The 20,212-nt window shown below is 35.3% G+C and overlaps 1 pseudogene; it reads left to right on the top strand.

Moving 5' to 3' along the window:
• Positions 1-18,976: 18,976 nt before the first annotated feature.
• On the top strand, positions 18,977-19,859 carry LOC109703046 (olfactory receptor 4F21-like; annotated as a pseudogene).
• Positions 19,860-20,212: the final 353 nt, after the last annotated feature.

Raw genomic sequence — 20,212 nt, forward strand, 5'->3', positions numbered from 1 at the left:
TTGATTTGGGCCTTTATTTTGTTTCCTTCTTCTGCTAGTTTTGAGTTTCATTTGTTCTTCTTTTCTAGTAATTTGAGATGCAGCATTAGGTCATTTATTTGAGGTCCTTCTGTGTTTTTAATATATACATTTAGGGCTATAAACTTTCCCTTTTGAACTACCTATGATACATCTCATAGGTTCTGACAGGTTGTGCTTTCATTCTCATTAAATTCCAAAGCCCTTTTGATTTCCTTCCTTATTTCTTCAATGATTCACTGGTCATAGAGTAATGTGTTGGTCAGTTTCCAGGTGTTTAGTGTTTTCTGCTGTTTCTTTTGTTGTTAAGTTCTAGTTTTATTGGGTTGTGGTCAGACAGTATGCAGTGGGTTTTTCAGTTTTCTTATATTTGTTAAGATTTGTCTTGTGACCTAAACATCATCTATTTTGGAGAAAGTTCCATGGACTGCATAGTAAAATATACACTGTGTTGTTTCAGGATGGAATATGCAGTTGATCTATGGTGTGATTCAATTCTAGAGTTTCTTTGTTAAGTTTTTGTCTGGATGACCTATTTATTGATGATAGAAGAATAGTGAAGTCTCCCATCACCATTGTGTCAGGGACTATCTGTGTTTTAAAGTTCAGTAGTTGAAAGTGTTTGATGTCCCCACTGCAGAGGAGTTAACACAGTAACCTTAAAACAACAAAGGTCAATATGGGAAAGTGACAGGGAAGTAGTGAAGAGGTCAGGTAGAGATGAGTCAATTTGAGTTGTAATACACTTGTGCATGGAAGCAATGCTAGGAATTTTTCGGTATAGCTATCGTTATCTCAGCTAACAAAAACACTTTGTCTTTCTTATTATTGCTTATGTATACTCTTCAACAAAATTGGAGAAAAAGGCAGAACAGTTTCTGAATGGAAGGGAGGGGGTGGAGGGCATGGGGGAGAAATGGTCGCAACAATGTATGTACATATAAATAAATGAATAAAGAAAAAATAAAATAAAAGTAGGTAGAGAGAAATAAATAAAATAAAATAAAGTTCAATAGTGTATGTTTAATGAATTGGGTGCATTGACAATGGTAGCATATAAATTGACAATTGTTATTTCCTCTTGATGTATTGCTCCTTTTATTAGTATGTAGTGACCTTTTTGTCTCTTCAGACTAATTTATGTTTGAAGTCTACTTTATCTGACATAAGTATTGCTACTCCTGCTTGTTTCCAGGGGTGATTAGCTCAGTAAATCTTCTTCCACATTTTCACCCTAAAGCAATGTTTGTTTCTGTCAGTAATGTGGTTTTCTTATAAACAACAGATTGTCAGATCTTCCTTTTCAATACAGTTTGCACTTGATGTTTTTGATGGGGGAGTTGAGCCCATTAACATTTGATGTTATTATTGAGAGGTTTGTAATGACTCATAATATTTAGTTGTTTTTGTTGTGTAAAGGTTTGTGTGTATGCAACTAATTCTATCCTGCTCTCTGACTACTTGTCTGCTCTTCTTTTGGTGTTTAATATTTCCCATGTTTTCATGGCTGTGTTTATTTTCATCTCTGTGAGTTGGATTCTTTTCAGAATCTTATGTAGTGGGAGTTTGGTGGTCATGTATTGTCTTTGTTTCTGTTTGTTATGGAAGATTTTTATTCCTCCTTCAATTTTGAATGACAGTTTTGCTGCATAGAGTATCCTAGGATTGAATTTGTTTTCGTCCAGTGCTCAAAATACCTCAGCCCATCCCCTTTTTGTTTTTAAGTTTTCAGTTGAGAAATCTGATGGTGTTTCAAAGGACTCACCTTTACATGTTTTTTTATTTTTTTCTCTCTTACAGCCTTCCATATTCTTTTCTTGTATTCTGTGCTAATTGTTTTAACTATAATGTGCTGTGGAGTAGTTTTGTGATATGTGTATTTCATATCCTGTCAGCTTTCTATACAATCTCTTTCTTGAGATTTGGGGAGTTTTCTGCCATTGTTTTATTCAATACATTACCTACTTTGGCTTGCACAACCTCTCCTTCTTTGATGCCCATGATTTGCAGGTTTGGTCTTTAGATTCAGTAGCAGAGTTCTTCCTATTCTTTTTATAGTTCTTGAATATTTTTTCTAAGGATTCATATTTTTTTCTTTAATACCTACTTTTTCTTTGAGCCCTGAAATTCCTACTTCCACTTGTTCCAGTCTGCTGGTGTGGCTTTCAATTGCATTTTTTATTTTACTTGGGGAAATTTTTATTTCCATGATTTCTGTTTGATATATTTCTGAGACTTTCCATATTTTTGTAAAACTTATTTTTCATATCTTGTGCTGTCTTCTTTATTTCATTTATCTCTTTTTAAAATAATCTGCTTAGTTTAGTCAGAGTTTTTTGAAGTTCTTTTTGAGTACATTTACTCGTTTCTGTGTCTTCTCTAAATTTGTTTAACCATGTTTCCTTGGGATTCATTGATTTTTTTTTGATGTGTCTCATTTAAGCACATTGGAAATTCATATTATCATTCTTATGATATCAGAAACTGGGGATTCATCCCCTTCACTTTCCACTGAATCCTTCTTTATGTTAATGTTAGTCTTTTGAGGAATCAGGTTCCCCTGCTTTCTTTTTCTTCCTATGTTTCTATTTTGTGCTTTACTTGTGTGTTATTATTTAGTTAGTAAGTAACTTGACTTAATTTCTTTGCTCTGACTAGGTTAGTTGTTTGCTAGATTGTTGTAATATTTCTGTTCTTGACCTGGAGGTATAACTTAGCAATAACAAATTTACAAATTCAATACATTAAAAAACCCTTGGCAATATTATCTATAAACAGCGGATATTGGGGACATGTCAGTTGTTTGCATAGAGATGGATGCTTAGGTAATTAAAAAATGGTGCTAAAAGAGGGAGCAGGGAGCAGGAATGTGGCAATGGGGAGAAGCGGTATGAGGTGTGGGGTGTACAGGGTAATAAGGCCCTAATATATGTAAAGGTGTGGTTCAGTCATTGTGTGGGAGATTGTTATTGTCAGTGATTGCAGTGGGATAGGAAGGATGGGGGTAACCTGTAAAGTTGGTATAATAGACTATTCAGTGACAGGTGAGTGTGGAGGAAGTAGAGGAGGTGGGGGGAAAGGGACACAGGGAGAAGAAGGTAGGGGTAAGAAAGAGATGAAAGAAGAAAAGAAAATTTTAAAATGGGTGAAGAGAAAGATGAGTGAAGAAGAGAGGGATAAGCAAATTGATTGATGGACAGAATGAAAAATTGAGCCAGGTAACCAAAAATTTAAAAAATAACTTAAAAATTAAAACAAATAAATAAAAATATTAAATTAGAACAAAAATATATGTGTTGTCCATATTTCCTCCTTATTATGGAAAGGAATGGGTTTCTATTCAATTTAATGGGTATTCTGGGCTCTTTCCTCTAATGTCTAATCCAGGTGCTGACAGTTTTGACAGGTCCTCTCTCTTTGTCTCTGCCCCTTCTCAAGTTTCCTATGCTGGGCTGTGTGTCAATGGATGTTGCCCTTCCCTATTGGATGGATTTGGGGGAGTTCAGCTCAGAGTGTTTGAGCTGAGGCTGTTCTTTGTGGGATAGGCTGTCTGGTGCAGGTGGATTCTCTGAAGTGGTCCTGTGAGGAACTGGTGTGTGAGCTGTCATCAGCCCCAACTGCTGGCACTGCAAGAGTAGGAGGTAGAATTCAGATTTTTGGTCCACTGCTTTTCTCTTGGATGTTTGTCAATTTCAGCTCAGTCCAAGTTTCTCCAAGGTGGTAGAATGTTTTGCTTTCACCAGACTGTTACTAGACTGCCCCACCCCAACACACACTGTACCAACAAGCATTGCTCCTTACCCACACCAGGTGAAGGTGATACTTTCCCTCCAGTTATGGCTACCAGTTTTGTTCAGGAGTTGTGCAATCTGCCCACCAGCTGTGCTGGACTATGTAGTTCCCTCCAGAGCAGATGCTGTGTAGCACTCCCATGGCAGGGTTGTAGTTACATTCAGTGGAATCTAGCCAGGATGTCTAAGGCAGGCAGGAGTCCGAGGTTCTCTGTCCAGTAATTAAGGTGGGTCAAGGACAAGAAGCTTGCAGAACTTGATCTGCAGTTTTGTTTTGCATTTTTGAAAATAAAGAGAAAAGAAGACAAAAAAAAAAAAAAGGAAAACTGGGTGGCTTTCAGACTGCTGGTCCACAGCACCCAGGCTTCTGTGCTTGTTATAAAAAGCTAATTTAAGAATCCGCTGTTATACATTTTTGCACCCTATATATTGGCAGTATGTAGTTGGCATAAAAGCTGAATTACCTAATCCTTGTTACCACAAATCTGTAGTATTCTTCTGAAAATGTGGAGCTCAGAGTTCTTGGGTACTTCCACTGTCTGTAATGTTCAGCATATATTTTTAAAATCCTGTTGAAACTATTTTAAGAATGTGGGGAAGGAGGATAAAGGAGGATGGTGGAAAGGGTGAATTTAACTAAGATACATTGGAAGCACTTTTGTAAATGTCACAGTGTACCACTACATATGATAACAACAGTAAATTAAAAATGAAAAATAAAATATATAAATAGCTCAGGGCACATAATATGAGAATAAAAATTATTAATATATTCAAGAGGTGCAAATGTGTTACTTTCCCCTCATTCCATGACCAAATATTTGCTTACTTTTGGTTTTCCCCTGAAGGAGTTCTAAACATTTCTCCAACTACTTTCTATATGTCTTCCCACTCTGACAGTTCCAGGTAACAATAACTTCTGTTGCTATTATGTTATTGCTGTTATCACTTAATGCTTTTGTATTGAGTTGCAAATTATAGTTAGATGAATTAAATCATTTTTCAAATCAATATTTTATACTGAGACTGTTTAGTCTATTTCACTTTATTTTGTGTTATGTGTGCTTTATTTTTGTTTCAACAATTTACTGTGGAAGACAGGCACACAAAATGAATGTTTTTTATACCTTAACTTATGAGTAAGTTACTCATAATGGTAATAATTATGAGTAATTATTACCATACTGAATATGTGGACTAATATATTGAATACCAAATATTGAATATTGTTACCTACAAAGACAGGGTAGCTATAGGGAAGCAAAATGTGACAAAAATTGCTAATATTAATAGGTATACTTTATTAAATGATTTTCCAAATAAGATAGTGCATTTAGATCATTATCATATTTAAACTTTACAAACTCCCTATTCTATTTAATTAGACTTATTTTATAAATTAAGGAACTGAATTTCAGAGGGATGATGTGTCGGATATAGGAATTGCATCCATACCTATAGGACATGGTAATCCATGCACTCAACCGTGGTTCTCTGCTCTTCAAGGCTCACCCCTTAGTTACATATCAGGTATCTTTCCCAGGCATCAATCAATTAAGCTCCACCCAACTTTTAATTTCCTTGAGCTATTTACATAGTTAGCTCTTTTAAAATAACTCATGTCCTGGAATTCTATATGTCCATCTAATTACTTCTTTCTGTCTCCAATATTTCATTGGCAATGCCACCCTTACTTTCCTTTCACAGAGCTAAACTTTCTTGATTTCTACAGATTTCTTTTGTAGAGAGAGAAGTTTTAATTCATAATATCCATCAAAACAATCACTTTCAATTTTATTTTGCTTGACAATATTATTATGGCTTTATTGCTGTACTTTCTCTGTTATTGGCTTTTGTAAACTCATTCCTTCTCCCACTATTCACCAACAGAAATTCCATTTGCTCACATAGTGGACTGAGATACATCAATTTTAAAGAAATAACTTTATTTTGAGATAAACTCACAATTCATTATTTTTCTGAAATTTTTTTTATAATCTCAGTCTTTACATGAGATCAAGCATAATTTAATGCCCTGTGGAGGGCTTTCCTTCTTAAATAAATGTATACACCTGCATTTGGAAAAGGTGTTCATCCTCATCTGTATTTCCAGAATTTAGTATTATGCCCAAATGTGAAGTAATCATGAAACTCTAAAATACATAACTGCATTAATAGCAAAAAGTTAGAAATGGTCTAAAATCCAAAGCGTGCATTGAAGCATTTACCCAGAGCCAACGATGGTGTCTCCACATGCCACATAATGTAAGACAAATAATCTCTAACTTGTATAAAATGCTCTAAGTCAGGGATTCTGTTAACTGTAGCTAAAGGCAGTTTGAGTGTTTTATGATAGTTTCCTTCTCAATTGTCCTTTACATTTCTGATTTCTCTGTCTGCCACCAAAACAATGATTGTTCCCTGCTCACTCTTAATCATTGGTATGACTCAGAGTTCTGACCCAAGTATTTTTTTAATTCAATGCCAGTTTACTCACTTAAGTTAACTCTATATTGACTTTTATTTGCAACCTTATCTCTGTACCCCAAATTTATATATCCAAAATGTGTATGGTATATCCAATGGGATAATATCTATTCCATAATAGAGTCCCATGTAGAGCAAGCCTGCCTTACTTGCAGGTTTATTACACAGATTTTGACCAAGCATGGTCAATAAATAAACAAATTTAAAAAGTCAAAAAGAAATTTCCAAAACAAAAATTTAAAACCCTTGTGTACATTCTCATTTGAGAAGCTATCATTCAGTCACAAGTTGTCTGTTGTGTTTAAATCAGTGTAGGATTTCCTGAGTGTTTCCCTGTCCTTCATTTTGTGAAAAATGCCTCTCCAAAAGAAATGGTGCCCAAAAAGTGAAGCAGAAGATATGGTGTTCCTCTCAAGCCAAAAAGCACATGTAATATGCCTAGTTTAAGTGATCAAGTCAAAGTTTCTAATTTGTTGAAAGAAGGAATGTTTTTAGTCAATGTTTGACAGTATTATGGGAAAAAGGTACCAAGCATGTGAAGTATTCATGATAAAGATCATGAAATAATAACTCATTTTTGGTGATTAGTATTAGTGCTTACTGACAGTGAAGTAGTGTACTCAATGCTGTTTTAAGTTATGGATGCTCAGGCCTACTGTACATGTAGTATAGGTAAGTTTGAGTAATCTTAGAGTACTGAATTCCATGCATTGTGTTTATTCATGATTTTTCCCTTAATGGTAATCTCCTTGGAAGGACTGGGTACACAGGGTCTACTGTACTCAGATGAACTCCAGTGTAATCTCCAAAGCCTTATTAAATGTTATTGCAATTATTTCAGAAACCCATCCAGGTTCCTGTGTAGCACTCTTGCCCTCCTTCTCTTTTCATCTGCAGTTGATGGTTTGTACTCAAATACATCTTAAATCATCTCCTACCTGAAGATTTCCATTTTTGGTTGTGATTCTGTTTTCCATGTTTCCTTACCTGGACAATTAAAAGGCGGTTTGATGGCATCTTTGCCTCATTTCTTCCTCATATCCAGACCACTCTGTACTCTGCTTCCATAGTTCACTATCTAAAGATCAAATGTGATCATGTAACTTCCTAATGTAAATCCTTTAGTGGGTCTGTGAAGGGAAAATTAATGACATTTCACAGCACATAATGGAAATCTTTGAGTGAAAACAGCATAATTTGGTTTTAGAGGATATTTTAATAAAGATTAAAGGACATGAATGTACAATAAAGTTCCTAGATAAACTTGATATTTTATTTTTGATGAAAAATCATAGTAAAATGGAAATATTATGAAACACTGCACTAAGGATTGTTGAAATGGAATTTTTAAATTGTCAGGCTGTAATTATAGGTGAAACAATTAAATGAAAACATAAGGTAAGAAGCCTGTTACCATCACAGTTCAATAATTTATTATAAATTAGACAAGAAGGTTAATTAATAACATTGAAAAGAAGGAAATGAAATGGCAATCATTGTCAAACCATGTAATTTAATCAAAACCTTTAGACAATTAAATGGAAAATATTAAATCTAATGAGATGACAAATACATATAAAAAGTCAGAAATTTTAAATGCTAAATATGATCAAATGAGATGTCATTTATACAAAGAAATGTACAATGAATCTATTCTATTGAAAATATACATTTTATGGACTCTTTGAAACCCCATATAAATTGGGAACTCAAACCATGGTAAAATAAAAAGAGGACTGAAAATTATCAGAATATATTTTTTCACTGATCTAATCCATGGATTCACTTCTGTATTCATGAACAGTCCAGGGGGGTACCTGTTAGAACAACACAAACTGAACCAAATATCCATTTCAAAATTCAAGAAAAATTTGGAAATGAAACATGATGGATGTTATGTGAGGAAGCTGAATGGCTGTTATAAAGCAAATTAGGATGTGTCATAAACCTATAATGACTAAACAATGATAATTTGACTAAGTTAAACAGAATATAGAGTAAGAACACAGTCACTGTTGCACATATTATAAAATTTGATTAACAAGCCAGTATGATTATGTAGGAAAATGGAAGTTCATTTAAAAGTCATAGTATTCGTTAGTGAACATGCAAATTTTGGACATTGTAAATGTGTTACCACATGTCTTATGGCAAAAGAAGATTTGGAAGTTTATAAAGCGTTAATGTAAAAATGTAATTATAATATTTTAATAAAATATGTGTGAATTAATTTTTTCATCTTGAGGTTAAGAAGGCGTTTATATATTCATTCCTAATTCTGAAACTAGATTTCAATTTATATTGTTTCCTGAACAGAATTATTCAGCTATGGGACTGGAGAATCTCAGGTGATGGGAATGCATAGCAACCCTAACCCCAGAAAGCAGTGGAGTAATGGATGTAAGACCCATAACTGCGACACAGCATCCTGGTCATGGAGTTAATTTTAAGAAAATAAACAGAAATAGACTAATGTATTTGTAAAGTTATTTCACTTTAATCATGAATATTCCTTAAAATGCTAAGTGGAAACAATTTATTCCAGAGTAAGGGAGTGATTAAGTAATGAAGTGGATAAACTCAGGGTAGGCTTTGCAAATGTTTAAGTCTATATTAACTAAGACGAAGAGAATATTAAATCAAGAAAATAGTTGCAGAGTATAAAAAGCTTTATTTTGGGGGCCAATAGTATTTTGCATAAGCAAATATTCAGAATATACTAAAAATTCCTGCAGGTGGTGGGATTTGATTTAAGTAACTTTTTTTCTGGTTTCTGTTTTCCTAATGTGATTTAATCTATTTTAAAGATATTATTTTTATAATTATTATTTTCTAATTATTCTAATGTAGAATATTTCTAATTATCATTTTACTCATTTAAAAACAAATTATATCAGAAGTAATGTTAGGAAAGGGAAAATTTATATAGGAGAATTTTCAATGCATAGTATAATGCAAAGTTCTGTTATATAGTAACTACCCAGTTGGCTTGCTAATAGTGAGGAAGAAGATCTGGAGTTTTCAGACTGGGAGTGGTGCTTGGACAAAGCCAAGATCTTCATGTTTTACCATAGGAATGTGATTGCCACAATACATTGATTTTGACTTTTGTGAACCTAATCTTCAGGGAGAATGGAGATGGAGGAATCAAAATACATCACCTACTATCTTCATTAAAATATTACTGTTTGAAGAATATTCTGAATTTGTCTGATAACACATTTGAACTATTAGGAAAAGATTAGAAAGATATAGAAAAACTCAATTGAAATTCATTCAATTAAGTAAACAAATGAATAAAAATAGAGATAGAAAGAAAAATATGCTATAGGAAGCAAAAAAGCCAGGAGGACAGCAGTGCAGCATGATGCTGGACCACTAGGCTAGGCATCCACTCACTGTGCAGGCATGGACCTCACCCTCACATTCAAAGCATGGGACACAGAGATTTGCTCTATATAGAATTACTACTACATTTCAGTGCATACCACTGTAAATGGGTATTATCTTTAGGAATGAAACTAATTAGAAGGAGTGGGAATTATGATGGCATCTACTCCTCTATTGGTGTTCTGCAGACCCTAGGTCTTCCACACACATTGCTTTTTCCACAGGTCAGGTGCTGAATAGAGCAGCAGGGAAATTGAAAGTTTCTGTGACAAGCTGTAATGATGTTACCACTGATGATATTTCCTTCAGTATGAGGTTAGATGCTCGCTGAATTATTCATTTACCAAAAACAATGACAAAACCTGTTTGGTAGCAACATCTGGTTAAATGCCACTTACCAAAAGTTCCCTTTTAACTGTCAATTCCACTGATATTTTTTAGAAACGATGAATTATTATTTGAGAAATATGGGAATATTGAGAATAGAGTGAATGTAGACTCAAACATTTCACTTGGAATTTCAATTTTAATATTGTATTATGTTGATTTTTATCTTGTCCTGTGCAATTTATTTGCCTATTTATTAATTGGATTGTTACTTCTTTTGGTGTTCATTTTTTTCAGCTCTTTATATATTCTGCATATAAATCCCTTATCTGATGAATAGCTTGCAAATATTTTCTCCCATTCTGTGAGTAGCTGTTTCCTTTTCTATTAGAGTTTTAATTTGATATAATCCCATTAGTCAATTCTTGCTCTTACTTCCTGAGAAACTGCAATTGATCCCGAAAGTCATTACTGATGCCTCTATAAGTAAGGGCAGATGCTGTGTTTCCTTCTTGAAATTTCATAGTATCAGCCTTACATTTATGTATTTGATCCATTTTAATTGACTTTTGGGGAATATGAGAGACACACAACTAGCTTCAGGCTTCTTCATGTGTATATCCAGTTGGTTTCCAACACCATTTGTTGAAAAGGCTGTCTTTTCTCCAGTGTAGGTTTTTGATGCCTTTGTTGAAACTCAGATGGCTGAGACTGTGTGGGCTTGTTTCGGGTTCTTCTATTCTATTTCACTGGTCCACATATCTGTTTGTTTTCCAGCACCATGATGGTTTTGTTTCTATGGCTTTGTTGTATAATTTGGAGTCAGTGTTGTTCATTTTGCTTAGGAATATTTTGACTGTTCAGCATTTTCTGTTTTTCCGTATGAATTTTAGGATTGATTTTACTTTCTGTGAAAAAGGGCACAGGAATTTTTGTAGGGATTGCAATGAGTCTGTAGACTCCTTGATGTAGTATGCCATTTTCACAATATTAATTCTGCCAACTGTGAAAATGGGACTCCTTCCATTTCTAGTGTCTTCTCCAATTTCTTTCTTGTGTATTTTAGTTTTAATTAATGAACTCTTTCATCTCCCTTGTGTGGTTACTTCCAGTTATTTATTTTTTATTTGAGGTTTTTGAAAATGGTATTTTTTCTGATTTCTTTCTCAGTCTATTCATTACTAGTATATGGAAAAGATACTGAGTTTTGTATGCTGATTTTGGTATTTTATGGATTTGCTGAAAGTGTTTAGTTGGTGTAAGAGTTTCTTTGGTGGAGTCTTTCAGGGTTTTTAAGTATAAGATTGTGTCATCTTCAAAAAGAGAAAATCAGACTTTTTCCTTCCTGTGTGTATCCCACTTAATTCTTTCTCTTGCTGCACTGTATAAGAATTCAAATAGTATATTCAGTAAGAGTAAATTCCCTCTTCCATTCTTAAATTTTAAAGGAAATTCTTTCAGTTTTCCCCCTTTAGTATGAGATTGGGTATATGCTTATTATATATAGTCTTTAATATGTTGAGGTATGTTCATTCTATTCCTAGTTTGTTATAGGTTTTTATTATGCAAGAATGTTGAATTTTGTCAAATGCTTTCTCAGCATCTACTGAGATGTTCATATCATTTTTTTCCTTATTACTTTTATCCTAACCCAACCAAATCAAAACCAAAATCACCAAAAGTGATAATAGAGCCATTATGTAAAATGTAGAGCAATTCCACTACTGAGAATATGGCCAAATGCAATGCAGTCCGTATGTTAAAGGGAAATCTGCACTTTCATGTTCTTTGCAGCACTGATCATAATTCCTGAGAGAGGGAAGCAGCCTAAGTGTCCATCATCTAGGGAATGGATAAAGAAAATGTGGTACATATACAGAATGGAATATTATGTACCCATGAAAAGACAGAAGTCATGTCATTTGCAACAGCGTGGCTGAGCCTGGAGCACACTATGTTAAGCATAATAACAAAGGTACAGGAAGACATGCTCTGCATGCTCTCATTCATGTACAGAATCTGAAACAATGATGTAGGATTTGAGAGTTGGTCCAAGGTTATCAGAGGCTGTGGAGAGAAGTCCAGGAAAGGATGACAAATGGTGTGTAGTTTCAGTCCTATGTGAATAAGGAGTTCTCAGGAGTCATGGTACAGTGTGATGACTAAGGACAGTGAAGGTGTACTGTGTGCTCCAAAGGCTGGAAGAGCAGATTTTGGGTTTTCATCACAGAGAAATGATAAATGTTTGAGGACATAGGTGTGTTCACTCTGATGCAAATATCACATGATGGATGCATTTATTTTTGGAGTTTTTATTAGCATATATACATTGTATAAAGCACTTTGGTTTGATTGTATGTAACATGCATAGAGTGTAGTTTATTTGAATCTGTCTCCATTACTTCTTTCTTATTCCATTTTTTCCTTTTCAAATAATCTCCCAGCTTTTGTTATTCTTCTTTTACACATGCATATAAAGTCCTATGATCATATTTTTCCTGCATCACTACTCCTTCTGCCTCTGCAAACAAATAGCTCCCTGTTTGACACTCATGTCACTCAGTTTTTAGGTCTAGATTCCATAGATGACAGAGAATGCATGATAGCTGTTATCACTTTATGGCATTAGTTTACAGTTTTTATGTTAAAGTTAAATTAACTTAAATAAATATTAATGTTTCTTAAAATGCTAGTGTGCTTCTTTGCCAAAAGAGTGGAGGTGAAGGATGGATGGAGCAGCCTCAGCAGCAGTGCAGTGCTGAGACAGTCCCAACCAGGTTGATGAAAGCTCCAGAGCAAAGTTGCCCCAGAGAGGAACTCCATATTAGGGAGAAACACCCTGTCTCTGGGTTCCTCACTGCTGTCACTTATTGGACTGGAACGGCTTGAAAACATGGTTGACTGTTTGCATGTTGCAGTAGAAACTACAATGGCAACCACAGGGGACTGTAAGCCAACTTCATTCCTAGGAGCAAGTGACATCTCAAGGACATGCAGGGTTAGCTCTTCCCTTCCTTGATCTGTGATGACAAGTGTTACAGGTATTCTCTTACATGTGGAATTCAGGTAGAAAATACATTATTTCACTTAACATCATGATCATCTGTTCCATCTTTTTTCACATAAATGAAATAATTATGTTTTCCTTAGTGGGTGAATAATACTCTATTATGTATTTCTTTATCCATTTTTCCATTGATGGGAACCTAGGGTGATTCCATGATTTGGCTCTTCTGAATACTACTGCCATAACCATGGGTATGCAGATATCACTAGTGGATGCTGGCTTTACTCCCTCAGGTATGTACAGGATTGATAAACTGGAATGATAAGCTAGTTCTACTTTAGTTTTTAGATGAAGCTGCATACTGATTTCCATAGTGTCTAGACTCATTTGCATTCCCAAATTTTCCATAAGTTCCATTTTCCCCACATCCTCACCAACACTTTTTTGTTTCTTGTTTTCATGATGGTAGCCATTCTGACCGCAGTGAGATGGAATCTTAACTTAATTTTGACTTGCATTTCCCTAAGAATGTGGAATATTGTAAATGTACTTATTGGTCATTTGTATTTCCTCCTTTTCAAATTGTCTGTTCATTTGTTTGCCCACTTATTCATTGGATCATTTTTTCCTTGCTGTTCAATTTTTTTAGTTCTTCATATAGTTTGGATATTGATCACTCATCAAATGAGTAGCTGTTAAAGATTTTCTCCTACTTTGTAGGAATTATTTCATTCTGTTATTTACTTTTCTATGGACAAACATCTTAATTAAATTAAATCCCATTTGCCAATTTTTGTTACTATTTCCTCAACTATTGGAGTCATATTCAGAAGTCATTGCCTATTCCTATATCCTAAAGTATTTCTCCTATATTTCCTCTAGTCATTTCTAAGTTTTAGGTCTCACATAAATGTGTCTGACCAATTTTGATTTAGTTTTTATACAGGGTGAGGTGTATGGACCAAGTTTCAATTTACTTTTTTGTGGATATTTAGTTGTAATTACACAAGTTAGTAAAAAAACCATTTTTTTCTAGAATGTATATTTTTGGCATCTTTGTCAACACTCAGGTGGAGTTACTCTGTGGGCTTATTCCTGGTTCTTCTATTCTATTGCATTGATCTATTTGGTGATTTGTACCAAGTTTCATGCTGTTTCTGTTACTGTGGTTCTGTAGAATAAATTTAGAGTTGGGTGTTAGCACTGCTATTGTTAGTGTGATTCTGTAGTACAAATTTATGGTTGGGTGTTGTGATACCTCCAGCTTTGCTTTTGTTGCTCATAATTTCTTTGGTTATGCAGGGCCTTTTATGCTTCCATATAAACTTTACAACTTTTTTTACCATTTTTTTAAGAATGTCACTGGATTTTAATGGCCATCAAGTTTAATCTGTAGAGGAAAAGCAAATAAAAACTACATTGCAAGTTTACCTCATCCCAGTCAGAATGGCTCTCATTAAGAAGACAAAGCACAACAAATGTTGCACTGCAGCCACTATGGAAATGTATATGGACGTTCATTGAAAAGACTAACAGTGGTACTACCATATGATTCAGTGATGTCACTCCCTGGTATAAATCCTAGTAAATCAAAATATGTATATAATAAAGGTATCTGTGTATTAATGTTTTCTGTGGCTCTGTTCATAATAGCTGTGCCATAGCATTAGTGTAGGTACCCATGAATTCATGAATGGATAGCAAAACATGGTGCATGTACACAATGGATTATTATTCAGTTATTAAGAACAAAAATGAATTTTTTCATCAGGAGATGGACTAACATCACCCCACACTCTTTCTTATGGAAACACCTTAATGAATATATATTCTTGTACCTAGTTCCCTGAAGAACTGCTAACAAAGTTATTGGTGGTGGTAAAATGTTTCTAATCCATCAGTGTCCTGTGAAAAGTAACAGCCAATATGAATCTCTGACCCAGGGTTCAGAAGATGTGATGGGCCCAGTAACTGCTGATAACACAAATTCACAGGCCAGGGGGATATAAGCTGTGGTGAGTCCAGAAATCACCAACAACATGAATCCATGATCTGGGGTACAGAAGCTGTGGTCCTGTGCACAGCCTCTAACATGGCAGAGAAAGCAGTAAGAGGGCAGATAGTAAATCTACCTAAATACAAACCCCTATAGAGACAAGAGATGGAGTCCCTAGGTTGGACACGGAACACACATAGACATATTTTAATTAAAATGTTAAGTATATTCAACAAAGAAAAATATTGAAACTGCAAAAGTAAAGTGACAGATCACATAAAAAGGCAAATCCATGAGAATAATAGCAGATCTCAACACAAAGTCTAAATGCAAGGAAGGCTTGGAATGATATATTTCAATTTCTGGAAGAAAACAAGTGTCTACCTAGATTAGTGTACTCAACAAGTCTATCACTTATTTTTCTTGTCATGTTTTTTTTCTCTTTTCTCCTTCTATTTTGTCATTTTTATAATTACTTATATGTCAATACATTGTGCCACCTTCACCTAACCCCCTACCCCCACCCCCCAAAATCTCCACCCCAATTCCAAGCAGGAACTGTTCTGCCCTCTTCTTCTTTGATTTTGTTGAAGATAAAACATAAGTGATAAAAAGAAATACATACCGGTTTTGTTAGTTTGGGATAAAGATAGCTATTCAGAGAGATTCCTAGCATTGCTTCCATGCACTGTGTATTGCAACTCACATTGATTCATCTCTGCAAGACCTCTTCACTACTTAATGGTCCCCTTCCCATAGTGGCCTCTGCCAATTTAAAATTATTTTATTTGCTACTCAACAGGGAGCACATCAACCACATTCAGGTTTCAGTTTCCTTTTCTTTCCCTCTTTCTCCTGTGCATTGTCTCCCTTACTGTTTGACCCATGTTCAATAATACTATTGCATTTGTTTTGGGTCTATAATCTTCATATGAGGGAGAACATGTGATTTTTGGCCTTCTGAGCCTGGCTAGCTTCGCTAGATTATGGATGTTCTCTAGTTCCATCCATTAACATGTGAATGGCAAAGTTTCATTCTTCTTTGTGGCTGAGTAAAATTTCATTGTGTATAAATATCACATTTTCTTAATCCATTCATCAGCTGTGGGGCATCTTGGCTGTTTCCATAGCTTGGCTTTTGTAAAGAGTGCTGCAGTAAAGAAGGGTGTGCAGGTGCTTTTGATATAACATGAGTCACATTCTTTTAGGTACATACCTAGGAGTGATGTTGCTGGATCATAGGGAAGATCTATGTTTAGTTTTTTTTTTTAAGAAACCTCCATATTGTTTTCCAAAGTGGTTGTGCTGGCTTACATTCCCACCATCAGTGTATGAGGGTTCCTTTTTCCCTGCAACCTCACCAACATTTGTTGTTGGTGTTGTTCTTGTTGATAGCCATTATAACAGGAGTGAGGTGGAATCTTAGTGTTGTTTTGATTTGCATTTCCTTTATGACCATGGATGGTGAGCATTTTTTCATTTGTTTTTTGGCCATCCTTCTTTAGAAAAAGATCTGTTCAGTTCTGTTGCACACTTCAATAATGGTAATTAATTTTGGGGAGTCTATTTTTCTGAGCTCTCTGCATATTCTGGTTATCAGTCCTTTGTCTGACTTACAGCTAGCAAATATTTTCTACTGCTCTGTGGGTGGTGTCTTCAATTTAAAGACCATTTCTTTGTTGTGTAGGAGCTTTTTATTTCATGCAGTCCCATTTGTCCATCTTTTCTCTTTGTTGCTGGATTACTGGAGTTGTAGTGAGGAAGTCTCTGCCTATACCTATTGTTTCCAGGGTATTCCCTGCTCTTTCATGTACTACCTTCAGAGTTTCAGATCTGATTTTAAGGTCCATAATCCACTTTGAGTTTATACAACTACAGGGTGACAGACGATGATTTAGTTTCGGTTTTCTGCAGGCAGATAGCTACTTTTCCTAGCAATATTTGTTGCAGAGGCTGTCTTTTTTCTATTGTATATTTTTGGTGCTTTTGTCAAGAATAAGGTGGGTGTACCTGTGTGGGCTCATATCTGGTTCTCTATTCTGTTCCACTGGCCTATCTGTTTTTGTGCCTGTACCATGCTCTTTTTAATGCTATTTCTCTCTAGTACAGTTTGAAGTCTGCATTACCTCCACCATTACTCTTTTTGCTTAGTGTAGCCTAGTCTGTTTGCAGTCTTTTGTGTTTCCAAATGAAATTTAGGACACATTTTTCAATATCTGTGGTAAATGTCATTGGAATTTTGATGGGTGTTGCATTGCTTTGGAAGTATAGCCATTTTTCCTATACTATGTTGATTGTACCAATCCATGAGCATGGGAGATCTTTCCATCTTCTATAGATTTTCTCGATCTCTTTCTTCAATGGTTTATAATTCTCCTTGTAGAGGTTGTTTACATCCTTTGTTAAGTTTACTCATAGGTGTTTGATTTTCTTCAGGCTACTGTAAATTGAATTGCTTTCCTATATTCTTTCTCAACTTGTTAATTGTTGGTGTATAGAAAAGTTACTGATGTTTGTAAATTCATTTTGTATCCTGCTACATTGCTGAAGTTATTTATGGTTTCTAGAAGTTATTAGATGGAGTTTTTGGCCTTTGAATTATACGATCATGTCAACGGTAGATGGGGATATTTTGACTGTTTCTTTACCGATTTGTATTCATTTTATTTCTTCTTCTTACCTTATTGCTCTGGTTAGGAATTCCACGACTATGTGGAAAACGAGTGGGGAGAGTGGGCACCCTTGTCTCATTCCTGAGTTTAGGGGGAATGGTTTTCAGTTTTTCCCCAGTAAGTCTGATATTGGCTACAGGTTTGTCATATATGGCCTTTATAATATTGAGGTATATTCCTTCTACTCCTAGTTTTCTTTTTCTTGGAGCTTTTATCATGAAGTGGGGTTGAATCTTATCAAAGGACTTTTCTTCATCTGTTGAGATGATCATCTGTTTTTTGTCTTGCTTAGATCAACATGTTGTATTACATTTATTGATATGGGAGTGTTTTAGCATCTCTGCATCCCTAGGATGAAGCCTACTTGGTCGTGGTAAATGATCATTCTGATAGGTTGCTGGATTTGGTTTGCCATTATTTTGTTGAAGACTTTTGCCATATTCTTTAAGGAGACTGGCTTGTAATTTTCCTTTTTGGATTTTCCCTTGTCAGGTGTGAGAAGGCATGTAATACTGGCTTCATAGAGTCAGTTGGGAAGTGTTCCTTCCCTTTCTAGTTTGTGGACAAGTTAATAGAATGTTGGTATTAGTTATTCTTTGAAGGTCTGGTAGAATTCAGCTCAGAATGTGTTAGGTTCTGGACTTTTTTTGGAGGGGGAGACTATTGTTGCTTCAATTTTATTTCTTGTTACAGATTGGTTTTTGTGATTAATATTTTCTTGGCTCAGTTTTGGATGGTCATAGGTATCTAGAAATTTGTCTATTTCTTCAAGATTTTCCAATATATTGGAATACAGTTTCTCAAAGTAGTCTCTGATGATTCCCCGAATTCCATGGTATTTGTTGTTATCTGCCCTTTTTTGGTTCTGATTTTACTAATTTGGGTCTTTTCCCACCTCATTTTAGTCAGTTTGCCAGGGGCTTGTCAGTCTTGTTTATTTTTTCAAGGAACCTGCTTTATTTTCCATTGATTCCTTGTATGGTTGTTTGGGTCCCTACTTAATTTCAGCCCTTAGTTTTATTATTTCTTTCCCTATTCTTGTTTTCAATTTTGCTTGCTCTTGCTTTTCTAGGAGATTGAGATAAGGCATAACTTGTTTACTTGAGATCTTTCTGTCCTTTTAACATATGCACTCATAGCTATATACTTTCCTCTGAGATAGCCTTTGCTGTGTTCCATAAGTTCCAGTAGGTTGTGTTTTGATTTTCATTAGCTTCCAGGACCTATGAGAACCATGGTTGGGTGCATGGATTACCATGCCCTATAAGTACGGACGTAATTTCTACTCTCTAGTTCTTGGGAAACTACAATTTTTGTCATGTCAACATTCTCCTTGATGTACTTGGGGATCATGTTAGGAAATCTCTTCATTGTCTTTTTGGTAATTGCTGATTCTCACTTACATTTCCCTATGTATTACTTACTGGCTAACCTGTTCCTCCTTGACCTGGGTGTTTCCTCCACCACAGATCCCAAGATGATCTCAGACCTTTTAAAAGAACACAAAGTCATCTCTTTCCAAAGCTGCATGACACAACTATGCTTCATCCACATCACGGGAGGAGAAGAGGTGGTGTTACTCACAACCATGGCATTTGACAGGTGCACAGCAATCTGCCAGCTTCTTCACTACTTAACATCATGAGCCCTAAGAGATGTGTTTCATTTGTAGTCATTAGCTGGGTAACAGGTGTGATCCATGCTATGTCTCAGATTTCTTTTGTTATTAACTTGCCTTTTTGTGTTCCTAATAAAATAGATAGTTTTTATGGTGACTTCCCCTGGATTATAAAACTTGCTTGCAGGGATGGAGACAAGTTTGAGTTTGCTGTTAATGCCAACACTGGCTTCGTGAGCATGGGCACCTTCTTCCTGCTTGTCCTTTCCTCCGCCTTCATTTTGGTCACCATTTGGAAACATTCCCCAAGGGACTTATCGAAGGCTCTTGTTGCTTCGTCAGCTCACATCACTGTGGTTGTTCTTTTTTCACCCCATGCATATTTCTGTATGTGTGGCCTTTCCCCAAGTCATCAATTGACAAATACCTGTTCATTGTTGATTTTGCAATCACCCCTGTCCTAAATCCTGTGATCTATACATTAAGGAACAAGGATATGAAGACAGTCATGAAAAAACTGAGCAAGAAGAGATACTATGTCAGACTTTGCTGACAATATCTGCCTTTGAACTGATTTTGGAGCCCTACAACTGTGCATTCACCTGCCTGTGGCATATTTCCATTGAAGTATATGAAATTTAACATCACCTCCAGACCAGACTCGGCATAGCATTTATCTCCTTATACAATTTTATATTACTTGGGGGAGAAAGAGATAAAAAAGAGTAAGAGGGTGTGAGTGCAGTTGAAATATATTGTATGCATTTACAGAAACATTACAATAAACCCTGTTATCCCATGTTAATGTTTTAAATTTTCTATTACATGTTCAGAGCACTTACTTACTGCTTTTACTAATAATGGAAATATGAATCTATGTTTACATGGGTTATTACAAGAGGCAGC

The sequence above is a fragment of the Castor canadensis genome, chromosome 2 (assembly GCF_047511655.1).
Source record: "Castor canadensis chromosome 2, mCasCan1.hap1v2, whole genome shotgun sequence".
NCBI lineage: Eukaryota > Metazoa > Chordata > Mammalia > Rodentia > Castoridae > Castor > Castor canadensis.